Source organism: Arvicola amphibius, chromosome 9, assembly GCF_903992535.2.
Source record: "Arvicola amphibius chromosome 9, mArvAmp1.2, whole genome shotgun sequence".
Lineage (NCBI taxonomy): Eukaryota > Metazoa > Chordata > Mammalia > Rodentia > Cricetidae > Arvicola > Arvicola amphibius.
The window spans coordinates 64,864,813-64,872,569 of record NC_052055.2 but is presented as its reverse complement, the minus strand read 5'-3'; the positions used below and the strand labels follow the sequence as shown (position 1 = coordinate 64,872,569).

The following is a 7,757-nucleotide window of genomic DNA, read 5'->3' as shown; positions in this document are numbered from 1 at the left end:
GAGGTAGGGGTAAGAGCCATTGGTTGACTGTTTTGCTTTTCTGACCTTCAGGTTGAACCTCAATTTCTGTCTCTGAGTTTTTACTAATAGTACTACACCCTTAGGCACCAAGAAGGCCACAGGTTGTGGCCCAGACCCCGGGCTTCAGTGTGGCCTTCGGTGGCAGCATGGGCCATGGCCGTTAACACAGACTGTCTGCTGTAGGGCTAAGCACTTTCTATTTCGAGTAGGATAACATGCTGGGCTACCTAAGTTTATGTTAACTTGACACAAGGTCCTCTGAGAGGAGGGAACCTCCTCTGAGAAACTGTGTCTATAAAAAGAATGGGCTGTAGCAAGCCTGTAGGTCATTTTCTTTTCTTTCTTTTTATTTTTTTAACAGACTAAATTCACTTTTATTTTCCTTATATAAAGACCCTTATGTGGTGGCCACAGCTGGAGCCTGGGTCCTCTGAACAGAGACTCTGGTGTGGGTTTTCACAGGATGCTCAGTGAATTCCTGATAAGGAGACTTGGTGAAACAGTCTCTTTCCAGAGGTCGGGGTCAGGTAGCTGTAGGTCTTAGAGATGGCATCAAAGGTGGCCTTGGCAAAGTTGCCCAGGGTGGCAGTGCATCCCCTGGCTGATGTGTAGCAGTCATCAATGCTGGCCATCATTGGTAGCTTCTTGGGCACAGGAGTGGAGACTATGCCAGTGCCTCTGGAGTCAGGGATGAGACGCACCAGCACAGAACCACGGCGGCCTGTCACTTTGCAAGGAACAGTGTGGGGCTTGCCAATCTTGTTCCCCCAGTAGCCTCTCCACACAGGGACAATGGAAAGCTTGGCCAAGATGATGGCCCCTCGGATGGCAGTGGCTACTTCCTTGGAGCACTTGACACCAAGACCTGTGTGACCATTGTAGTCCCCAATAGCGACAAAAGCCTTGAACCTGGTCTGCTGGCCTGCCCTAGTCTGCTTCTGCGCGGGCATGATCTTCAGAACCTCATCCTTTAGGGAAGCTCCCAGGAAAAAGTCAATAATCTGCGTCTCCTTAATGGGCAGGGAGAACTGGTAGATCTCCTCTAGGGATTTGATTTTCATGTCCTTAACCAGGCGGTCCAGCTTGGTGACGGGAATCCACTCCTTGTCTTCAGCTTTACCTCCGCGAGCCCCGCGGCCTTGGCCACGGCCTCAGCCATGGCCCGGCAGCCCCTCAGACCGCTGCCGAATCCTCCAATTCTCCGCGGAAGCCGCCAAGGCCTCTTAATCCTGGGCCCCCCGGGGTCCTCTGGACCCTCCCGCTGCACCAGCGTCATCCGCCATTTGGTGTTTTCCAGAAAAAGAAGAGGTTATTTTCCTTATTGATGATTGATGTAAGAGGTCCCAGCTCATTGTGGCCCATGCCGCCACTGGGATGGAGTTCCTGGGCTCTATGAGAAAGCAGACTGAGCAAGCCATAAAGAACAAGCTAGGAAGCAGATTGTCTGACCAGCAACTCATTGAGGACTCCTGGTCTCTGTCTCCCAGAACTGGGACAATAGGTGTGCGGTGGTTGAATCAAGTTTTCACGGATGCTGGGAATCCTAACTTGGTACAGCAAGTACTTTGCCCACTGAGCTAGTTTCCTAGTCCCAGTTTTGTTTTATTATTTTAAATGCCACAGCTATAATAATCTATTTTTATATTTTTATATTTCTTCATTCATTAATTTAAGTAAATATTTTATTGACGTATTTTAAGTACACTTAAAATACTTTTAAGCAACACATTTAAGTACACTTTAGTAACATACACTATTTTAAGTAAATATAAAAATTAGAAGCTTCACATTGAAACATTATCTTGTATACTTTATGTTTTTAGGTTTTAAGAAAGAATTAGTATATAAATGATAAAAGTTTCTTAAATGCATTCAGTAGCTTAATATATTTTAGTTATGATTGTTTTCATCATTATATTAGTTTTAGTCCTTTTATAATTGATTGTTTACTATGTATAATAAACACCAAACAATTATGTGGCTCTGTCTAGGTGGATAGTTAACACACTGGGGTAACAAAAAAAACATTTGCAAAATTTAATGCGGAAAGCCAATAGTGCAGACTTTGTTTACTCAGTAAAGATGGCAGAAATCCCCTCCCTCTCTCTCTCCCTCTTTACTTTCTCATTCTACCTTCTCTCCCTCCTTCATTACCTCCTCCTTTCCCCCTCCCTGGCTCCATCATTACCTCCTCCTCCACCTCTCTCTCACTCTGTCCCTCTCTCCCTTCCATCCTTCCTTCCTGTCTTCCCTTTTTCTCCCCTTCCCTAATAATTTGCTCAGAGGAGGCAAAAGCAAAAATGAAATAACCATGACTTTCTTTTATATTGGAGAATGAAGCAAAAACTTAACAACTAGAACTAAAATGAAGAATTACATGCAAAACAATATTAATTACATGATCAACTTTGGATTTCAAGACACACACACACACACACACACACACACACACACACACACACACGAGATCTGTCGAGAGAATAGGCATGTGACCAAACCATAGCTGTGTGATACTGAAATGAGAATATGTTATCAGAGACCATTCATCTCATTTTCCCTTTGTTTCCTCTGACATTAAAACTTTCTAGCTTGTTTCTGAAGACAAAAGTGTTTACAGGGAAGTAAGACAACATGATATTCTAAAAGAAAGTGAACCATTGCATGGAAACTCTTCAGACCAGAAGTAAACAACTGAAAATAGCTTCAGGAAGTCCCTGAAACTGACCAGATTCACTAGACCGCCCCTTCCCAAGAATATTAAGCAGTAATGCCTGCTGAGAGACACTGGGACAAGCCAAGTCTCAGAGAGGAAGCAAAGGCCAGCTGTGCTGCCTAGAAGATGCTCAGACCAACTGAATCACCAGGAAAAGACTCCCTCCCTCCCTCCCTCCCTCCCTCCCTCCCTCCCTCCCTCCCTCCCTCCCTCCCTCCTTTTTAGTTTTTTGGTTTTTTTTTTTTTTTTTTTTTTTTTTTTTTTTTTTTTTGAGTTAGGGTTTCTATGTAGCTTTGGAAGTTGCCCTGGAACTAGTTCTTGTACACCAGGCTGGCTTTGAACTCACAGATATCGGCCTTCCTCTGCCTCCCGAGTGCTGGGATTAAAGGCGTGTGCCACCACTGCCCAGCTGGAAAGGACACTTTTCAAGCTGTTTACCTGCCTGCAGGTTGTACAGTGTGTTCCAGATTCCCTGCCGTTGTTCAGTTGTCACCTATGCAGTGAGCTTGGCTGATGCATCTGTCTTTGATCCATTTCCGCTCCTAAAAGAAAATCTTCACCTATATTCCATCAAGTGACCATCCCCAAAGTCAATATTGGTTCACAAAGTTGAACTTTGGTGGTATGTACTTCTGTCAATCCTGGACTCCTTTCCTGGTGTGAGCTAGATATATATGCTATGTTTCCCCAAGAAATGTCTGTCTCTGGTACCCTTAACTGGTGGTTCATAGATCTTTAGCAATAGCCCTCCTGCAGGTTTGTGGCCTAGCTGAGCTTATATGCAAAAGTTTATAGATGCTTGTGTATTTCTGGTTTGTCTCACACTTTCAAAAGAGACAGGGTTAGATGTGTAATTTAACCCTTTCCTTTCACATGTAAAAACACTGAAGCCTAAGACTAATAGATAACTTGTCAGGTACAGCATTTGTTGAGTTTGGATCTGAGTTTGGATCCTCAGAGCCCACACAAATCCCAACATAATAGTGCACATCTGTTATTACAGTACTCTTGCTGTAAGATAGAAGGTGGAGACGGAACACTGGGAAACTCCTGAGTCAGCTAGCCTGGTGTAACAAGAGACCACATCTCAATTACCATACCAGAAAAGGTTCTGTTCTCTATCTGGGCACTGAGACGTGCACGCACTCTACACACACACACACACACACACACACACACACACACACACGCCCAAAACTCCAAAACAAAATAAAACAAAACAGAAACAACAGGAAGAACCCCACCTGCGATCAGCAGTGAGCATGTGCTTGGATGTAAACTCATGCAGCTGTCTTTGGCCGTTCCCTATCCCTCTGCTTAATCACAACAGTGTGGTTTTCAACGCCTTGGCTTCCATGTTCCTCTTCTCTCAAAGACTCTTTGATTATATTGAATGTGTGGCTGAATCTGAGTGACTAACCTATAAATGGTGTCTATAATCAATAATCCAGGTTGGCTGAATCTGAGTGACTAACCTATCAGCCTTCAGAGAGCCTTCCTGTCAATACCGTGTCAATGTCTTACACTCGGAGACTCTGTTTGCAACTCAACAACACACATTATTCTGTCCTGTCTTCATTTAAATGTGATATAAAAACTTTAAGTTTAGGAAGAATATGGGACCCACACCAGGAGAGCAATATCTCTGCATGGCACTGAGAATCTTCCATCAATTTGACCTTGCAGGGTTTTACACTACTGTTACTTTTGTAACTTATATAATGCTAAGGAAATACACTACACTGGCAGAATGTACTATCTGTGCTTTGTATGATTAGGGTCCAAACGGAATGCACGTCAAATTCTGAGTTCTTTTATTTTTATGAAAATAAAAAGGAGTTTCACTTCTCCCTCAGCTTTATGAGGGAATCAATGGGAAGTCATCCACTGCACAATCTTCTCCTGGAAAGTGATAAATATTTATAGTAGATAATAAGATTTCATGTCAAAAATTGATGGTATTTATTGTGTTTTAATAAAAGCAGATTTGAAAACATTAGTTTTATTAAACAAAAAAACAAAATATTGTTTTAAAAATTGCCATTTTCATCTTTGCTTTTCCTGTGGAGACCTTATATACAAAGGCAGATTTTTAGCTAACTATATTACTATGGAAATCAGCTTCTACTGAATAGAAATGGTACAAAATAATGGAAACACTAATACATCTTTACACATTGTATTATTCATCTATCAATTACTCTCCCTTATGTGGGGCTTACTCCTCCAGATCTTGCTGTGTAACAGGCATAGATTTTCTAATATTTATTCTCAGTTTCTTTCCTCCATCTTGATCCTAAGAATTAACTAAAAAAGAATATTTAAAAGGTCATGCTGTCCTTTGCTGTGCAAATCTGGGAGATAAGGCTGTTACTAACAGATTTTCTAATTTTTTGAGTAAATGTTAAGCAAACATTTGGTCCTACAAGAAGCTTGTCACAAACAAGTCAGATGTGTTACAGGTGGTGGAAAGACAATCATCTTCCTGACCCTTGCTTGGATACTCTGACCTCAGAAATAGTGAATTCCAATTTTAAAGGTCATTGCTGAAGAGTGACTTAAAATGACACTAGGCCTGTTGAAGGGCAAAGGGCCTGTGCTTGTTAGTTTTACGTTAGTTTGACCCAACATAGACTCATCTGGGAGAGTGTTAATGGGGAATTATATAAAATAGTTTTTCCCATGGGCATGTTGGGTAGAAATTATCTGGGTTGTTAATTCATGCAGAAGGACTCTGCCCACTGTGGTCAGCACTAGTCTTTATGAGCCTAGCTCTGAATTGTATGATAAGATGAAGCTAACTGACTACCTTGAGTTTCTGCCAAGCATGGACTGTAACCAGGAACTGCCAGTCAAACTGTCCTGTTCCCCCGCAAGATGCTTTCGGTCAGAGTGCTTGTTTGTTTGTTTTTACAGAAGCAGCAATGAGACTAGGGCAAGACCTTAAGTATTGGCCTGGAGAAAGTAACAGATCCTATAGCTATGGATGGCAGCAAAGATAACCAAGGACTAAACATCCGAGAACATCACTTAAATGCTTCTTCATTCATGATATAAAGTAACAGAGATAGTTGGTGAGCACAGAAAACTGATAATGCAAGGCTGTGTGGAGTCTAAGTATCTGTTTCAAAACAAAATGTGCTGTCCAGGAAAAGGGGGAGCAGAACAAGTGTAGAATGGAGTAGCAGGCGGGCTGTGTCCCGCCACCGGGCTAGCTTTACCCAAAATAATTACACGGAAACTGTATTCTTTTAAAACACTGCCTGGCCCATAGTTTCAGCCTCTTATTGGCTAATTCTCACATCTTCCTTTAACCCATATTTAGTAATCTGTGTAGCACCACGAGGTGTGGCTTACCAGGAGAGATCTTAACCTGCTTCCATCTCGGAGAGGAGAAGCATGGAGACTGCCTGAAGCGTCTCCCCTCTCTTTCCCAGAATTCTGTTCTGTCTACTCCACCTACCTAATTTTCTGTCTCTTAAAGGGTCAAGGCAGTTTTCTTTATTAATTAACCAATGAAAGTAACATAGACAGATAACTCTCCTCCATCAAACAAGCAAATAAATAAATTAAATGTAGTCGGGCGGTGGGGGCACACACCTTTAATTCCAGCACTCGGGAGGCAGAGGCAAACTCTGTGAGTTCGAGTCCGGCCTGATCTACAAGACTAGTTCCAGGACAGGTTCCAAAGCTACAGAGAAACCCTGCCTCAAGATAGATAGATAGATAGATAGATAGATAGATAGATAGATAGATAGATAGATAGACAGACAGACAGACAGGTGTGTCAATCTGCCATGGCCGGACGTTGGCTGAGTGGCTAGGAGGACTGGTTGCTCTTCCAGAGGACCCTGGTCTGAGTCCCACCACCCACACTGTAACTCACAACTCTATGTAACTCCAGCTCCATGGGATTCAACATGCTTTTCTGACCTCTGTGGGTATCAGACACACAAGTGGTGCATAAACATACATGTAGGTAAAACACGCATGCACATAAATTCTATAGGAAATGCAATCAACAGGGCACTACACTTGGCCCCAAACTACACAGTGATCTGACACAGTTCCTGGCCCTGCTCCTATCCTTTTCTCTTTTAGTCTGCCTGTTAGCCTTCCTGTCACAGCCTTGTGCTGATTCTTTGGTTTATTCGGAGTTTTCCAATGCTGGGAATCAAACTCACAGCAACGCAGCAGGTGTTTTACCCTGAGGTACATCCCAGCCTCCTCCCAGCTAGATTTGAGAAATTAATGCTTTTCTACTGGTTATTATTAGCCTTTCCTGAAGATTTTCTTCCCTAGTAGAAAAATAAATTCATGTTGTTCAAGAACAAAAAGAAAATTCAAAATTATTTACAATAAAATGAGTCTTTTTCTCTCCAGTTCCCATCCTGATTCCTAGGCCCTGGCAGATAGTTCCTGACTTCAAGTTTCTCCTACTGTTGTTACATCTATATACAAGCAGGAAAGTCTATGCACAAGTGTATTCTTACCTTTCATTGCAAACCACGTGCTGTATGATACACACAGCTTACCATTGGAAAATCACTTGATGTGTAAATACATGAAAATATAAAATACAAACTCATATACACAATATGTATCTATCCCAGTAAGCTTTTTTAAATCTTTCCTCAATATTTCTTTTTCCTTTCATAAACCACAGTGTGTTTCTTCATAAAGATGTCTATAAAAGTGTTTGCATTGCCAGATGGTGGTAGCGCACGTCTTTAACCCCAGCATTTGGAAGGCAGAGGCAGGTGGATCCTTGTGAGTTTGAGGCCAGCCTGGTCTACAGAGTGAATTCCAGGACAGGCTCCAAAGCTACACAGAGAAACCCTGTCTTGATAAACTAAAACAACAACAAACAAATAAAAAGTGTTGCATCAATAATTGTGAATAGTAATTTTCAAACGCTCTCTTTTATGAGCCCCAGTGCATGTATTACTTTTCACCCCAGTCAGTATATTTGTGAGGTAAATGTCATAAATCATACCTGGGTAAGAGGGTAAATATATGTAAT

The 7,757-nt window shown here is 42.1% G+C and overlaps 1 pseudogene; it reads right to left on the bottom strand.

Moving 5' to 3' along the window:
• Positions 1-418: 418 nt before the first annotated feature.
• LOC119823981 lies at positions 419-1,304 on the bottom strand (annotated as a pseudogene).
• Between the last annotated feature and the right edge of the window lie 6,453 nt (positions 1,305-7,757).